The sequence below is a fragment of the Ascaphus truei genome, unplaced genomic scaffold, assembly GCF_040206685.1.
Source record: "Ascaphus truei isolate aAscTru1 unplaced genomic scaffold, aAscTru1.hap1 HAP1_SCAFFOLD_2472, whole genome shotgun sequence".
Lineage (NCBI taxonomy): Eukaryota > Metazoa > Chordata > Amphibia > Anura > Ascaphidae > Ascaphus > Ascaphus truei.
Genome location: NW_027455401.1, coordinates 29,379 through 35,070, shown reverse-complemented (window position 1 = coordinate 35,070; position 5,692 = coordinate 29,379). Strand labels below are relative to the sequence as shown.

Sequence of the window (5,692 nt, the reverse complement as noted above, 5' to 3'; positions counted from 1 at the left end):
GCACCATAAAAGTTCATTTGAATCAAAAATAATGTCATCTTTTAAGTGAGGCGCTATTGAAATCTTGGGGGTCTAAGTGTCAAGACAATCTTGACATAAACGGAGCATCATTTTCAATCATTCAATAATGATGTGGTTTTGGATGACAGTATTCTATGAGATATCATGGGAAATAATAGGAGACATAATGGAAATACAGTATCGTCCAATTTGTGACCATAATGGGAATATACATAGCGCTTCCTTCACAGGGAAATAATACATGTGACATAACGGGAATGTAGTAAGTATGTGGGTTTGGCTGGGATTATCCTACATCCTGCAGGGATATAATAACTGGGAAAACGCTATATTTGATACCGCCACGTTGTGGGATGAGCGAGTAAACATTGCATGTCATTTCCCAGAATCCTTTGCTGCAGTGGGAGCACTGTATGCTACTGTACTGTAGGTGATAATGGTTGAAATATATATATATATATATATATATAGATATATATCTATATATATATATATATATATATATATATATATATATATATATATATATACATACACATCAACCAGTACAATAATTTAAAAGGGGGGGAATTAAAATGGTTGAAGTGGATAATGACAAGTATATACCGATCCAAAAAAACAACTCCTGAGGCATGTATGTACTGCTTACATGGATGTACTATTAGCATGTACAGTGTTGTTTGTTACTGCAGTTACCAATTTATTTCCATTTTAAATATTTAATTTCTCTGAAATGGTGCAAGCAAATTGTATGAAAAGTTGCAAACGAATACAGAATGTTTTGTATCCAGAGTCAGGGGGATGAGATGAGATGGGGGTCATGTTCATACAGTATTTGAACTGTACATTACTAAAAGAAGGCTTTTTTTCTATGCAGATACAGTATAGTGTTTCAAACACATGCTATACACACGTACACACACATACACATACACACACACACACACAACACACACACACACGAGGTAATGTAAAGATGTGGGTGAACAGAGCGAAAAAGATTGTACTAGAAACGCTTATTAACATCAAAGGAATGGGCCTAAAGCAAAAGTTTGAACAGCAGCAGCAGCTGCAGTACCCTGATATCTATGGATGGGACAGATACCCCCTGCAGACGCACGCACGCACGCACGCACACACACACACAGGGAGGGGTCTGTAGTGTGACAGAGCACACAGCTACGCCACCAGGCACTCCTTCTTGAATTAAAATAAAACTATCTCCTTACCTCTTTCTGGATGCCCCCTCTTTACCAACAAGAGGGACAGGACCAGCTCTCCTCAGCTTCCATTTTCCTCTTCCTTTCCTCTCTCCCTTGAAAACTTTCTGCACCTGAGACAGTGGGAGGGAGGGAGATAGAGCATGAAACAGCACCCCAAATCCTGTCCCATTACAAGCAGCACAGGCTTCTGTCCCTCTACTCCTCTGCCTCCAGTCATTTGCATGGGAGGGAGGAGCTGCTTGCTCTCTCTCTCCCTCTTTCTCCCTCTCTCTCCTCTACCTCTCTCCCTCCCTCTCTCTTTTAGAAGCTTTACACCTGCCATCCTGCCTACAGTATGTGATGATATCACAATGTCTCTCTTACATCACAGACAGGCTGACATCATCACACAGGCTGGCGGCCAGCAAGAGACAGAAATGCAGATAGAGACACACTGACAATTACATACACTGTAGGCACAGGCACCATGCGGCTTCTGCACCATAAAAGTTCATTTGAATCAAAAATAATGTCATCTTTTAAGTGAGGCGCTATGAAATCTTGGGGGTCTAAGTGTCAAGACAATCTTGACATAAAACGGAGCATCATTTTCAATCATTCAATAATGATGTGGTTTTGGATGACAGTATTCTATGAGATATCATGGGAAAATAATAGGAGACATAATGAAATACAGTATCGTCCAATTTGTGACCATAATGGGAATATACATAGCCGCTTCCTTCACAGGAAATAATACATGTGACATAACGGGAATGTAGTAAGTATGTGGGTTTGGCTGGGATTATCCTACATCCTGCAGGGATATAATAACTGGGAAAACGCTATATTTGATACCGCCACGTTGTGGGATGAGCGAGTAAACATTGCATGTCATTTCCAGAATCCCTTGCTGCAGTGGGAGCACTGTATGCTACTGTACTGTAGGTGATAATGGTTGAAATATATATATATATATATATATATAGATATATATCTATATATATATATATATATATATATATTATATATATATATATATATATATATATACATACACATCAACCAGTACAATAATTTAAAGGGGGGAATTAAAATGGTTGAAGTGGATAATGACAAGTATATACCGATCCAAAAAAACAACTCCTGAGCATGTATGTACTGCTTACATGGATGTACTATTAGCATGTACAGTGTTGTTTGTTACTGCAGTTACCAATTTATTTCCATTTTTAAATATTTAATTTCTCTGAAATGGTGCAAGCAAATTGTATGAAAAGTTGCAAACGAATACATGAATGTTTTGTATCCAGAGTCAGGGGGATGAGATGAGATGGGGTCATGTTCATACAGTATTTGAACTGTACATTACTAAAAGAAGGCTTTTTTTCTATGCAGATACAGTATAGTGTTTCAAACACATGCTATACACACGTACACACACATACACATACACACACACACACACACACACACACACGAGGTAATGTAAAGATGTGGGTGAACAGAGCGAAAAAGATTGTACTAGAAACGCTTATTAACATCAAAGGAATGGGCCTAAAGCAAAAGTTTGAACAGCAGCAGCAGCTGCAGTACCCCTGATATCTATGGATGGGACAGATACCCCCTGCAGACGCACGCACGCACGCACGCACGCACGCACGCACGCACACACACACACAGGGAGGGGTCTGTAGTGTGACAGAGCACACCAGCTACGCCACCAGGCACTCCTTCTTGAATTAAAATAAAACTATCTCCTTACCTCTTTCTGGATGCCCCCTCTTTACCAACAAGAGGGACAGGACCAGCTCTCCTCAGCTTCCATTTTCCTCTTCTTTCCTCTCTCCCTTGAAAACTTTCTGCACCTGAGACAGTGGGAGGGAGGGAGATAGAGCATGAAACAGCACCCCAAATCCTGTCCCATTACAAGCAGCACAGGCTTCTGTCCCTCTACTCCTCTGCCTCCAGTCATTTGCATGGGAGGGAGGAGCTGCTTGCTCTCTCTCTCCCTCTTTCTCCCTCTCTCTCCTCTACCTCTCTCCCTCCCTCTCTCTTTTAGAAGCTTTACACCTGCCATCCTGCCTACAGTATGTGATGATATCACAATGTCTCTCTTACATCACAGACAGGCTGACATCATCACACAGGCTGGCGGCCAGCAAGAGACAGAAATGCAGATAGAGACACACTGACAAATACATACACTGTAAGGCCACAGGCACCATGCGGCTTCTGCACCATAAAAGTTCATTTGAATCAAAAATAATGTCATCTTTTAAGTGAGGCGCTATTGAAATCTTGGGGGTCTAAGTGTCAAGACAATCTTGACATAAAACGGAGCATCATTTTCATCATTCAATAATGATGTGGTTTTGGATGACAGTATTCTATGAGATATCATGGGAAAATAATAGGAGACATAATGGAAATACAGTATCGTCCAATTTGTGACCATAATGGGATTATACATAGCGCTTCCTTCACAGGAAATAATACATGTGACATAACGGAATGTAGTAAGTATGTGGGTTTGGCTGGGATTATCCTACATCCTGCAGGGATATAATAACTGGGAAAACGCTATATTTGATACCGCCACGTTGTGGGATGAGCGAGTAACATTGCATGTCATTTCCCAGAATCCCTTGCTGCAGTGGGAGCACTGTATGCTACTGTACTGTAGGTGATAATGGTTGAAATATATATATATATATATATATATAGATATATATCTATATATATATATATATATATATATATATATATATATATATATAAATATATATACATACACATCAACCAGTACAATAATTTAAAAGGGGGGAATTAAAATGGTTGAAGTGGATAATGACAAGTATATACCGATCCAAAAAAACAACTCCTGAGCATGTATGTACTGCTTACATGGATGTACTATTAGCATGTACAGTGTTGTTTGTTACTGCAGTTACCAATTTATTTCCATTTTAAATATTTAATTTCTCTGAAATGGTGCAAGCAAATTGTATGAAAAGTTGCAAACGAATACATGAATGTTTTGTATCCAGAGTCAGGGGGATGAGATGAGATGGGGTCATGTTCATACAGTATTTGAACTGTACATTACTAAAAGAAGGCTTTTTTTCTATGCAGATACAGTATAGTGTTTCAAACACATGCTATACACACGTACACACACATACACATACACACACACACACACACACACACACACACGAGGTAATGTAAAGATGTGGGTGAACAGAGCGAAAAAGATTGTACTAGAAACGCTTATTAACATCAAAGGAATGGGCCTAAAGCAAAAGTTTGAACAGCAGCAGCAGCTGCAGTACCCCTGATATCTATGGATGGGACAGATACCCCCTGCAGACGCACGCACGCACGCACGCACGCACGCACGCACGCACGCAACACACACACAGGGAGGGGTCTGTAGTGTGACAGAGCACACCAGCTACGCCACCAGGCACTCCTTCTTGAATTAAAATAAAACTATCTCCTTACCTCTTTCTGGATGCCCCCTCTTTACCAACAAGAGGGACAGGACCAGCTCTCCTCAGCTTCCATTTTCCTCTTCCTTTCCTCTCTCCCTTGAAAACTTTCTGCACCTGAGACAGTGGGAGGGAGGGAGATAGAGCATGAAACAGCACCCCAAATCCTGTCCCATTACAAGCAGCACAGGCTTCTGTCCCTCTACTCCTCTGCCTCCAGTCATTTGCATGGGAGGGAGGAGCTGCTTGCTCTCTCTCTCCCTCTTTCTCCCTCTCTCTCCTCTACCTCTCTCCCTCCCTCTCTCTTTTAGAAGCTTTACACCTGCCATCCTGCCTACAGTATGTGATGATATCACAATGTCTCTCTTACATCACAGACAGGCTGACATCATCACACAGGCTGGCGGCCAGCAAGAGACAGAAATGCAGATAGAGACACACTGACAAATACATACACTGTAGGCACAGGCACCATGCGGCTTCTGCACCATAAAAGTTCATTTGAATCAAAAATAATGTCATCTTTTAAGTGAGGCGCTATTGAAATCTTGGGGGTCTAAGTGTCAAGACAATCTTGACATAAAACGGAGCATCATTTTCAATCATTCAATAATGATGTGGTTTTGGATGACAGTATTCTATGAGATATCATGGGAAAATAATAGGAGACATAATGGAAATACAGTATCGTCCAATTTGTGACCATAATGGGAATATACATAGCGCTTCCTTCACAGGAAATAATACATGTGACATAACGGGAATGTAGTAAGTATGTGGGTTTGGCTGGGATTATCCTACATCCTGCAGGGATATAATAACTGGGAAAACGCTATATTTGATACCGCCACGTTGTGGGATGAGCGAGTAAACATTGCATGTCATTTCCCCAGAATCCCTTGCTGCAGTGGGAGCACTGTATGCTACTGTACTGTAGGTGATAATGGTTGAAATATATATATATATATATATATA

General features: G+C 40.7%; 1 long non-coding RNA gene across 1 annotated transcript; it reads right to left on the bottom strand.

Annotated features, from left to right (window-relative positions):
* Positions 1 to 1,254: 1,254 nt before the first annotated feature.
* On the bottom strand, positions 1,255 to 4,830 carry LOC142481278 (uncharacterized). The gene is made up of 3 exons (XR_012795713.1): positions 4,731 to 4,830; positions 2,989 to 3,091; positions 1,255 to 1,354 (listed from the first exon to the last, which is right to left on the bottom strand). It is a non-coding gene; the product is annotated as an uncharacterized LOC142481278 (long non-coding RNA).
* Positions 4,831 to 5,692: the final 862 nt, after the last annotated feature.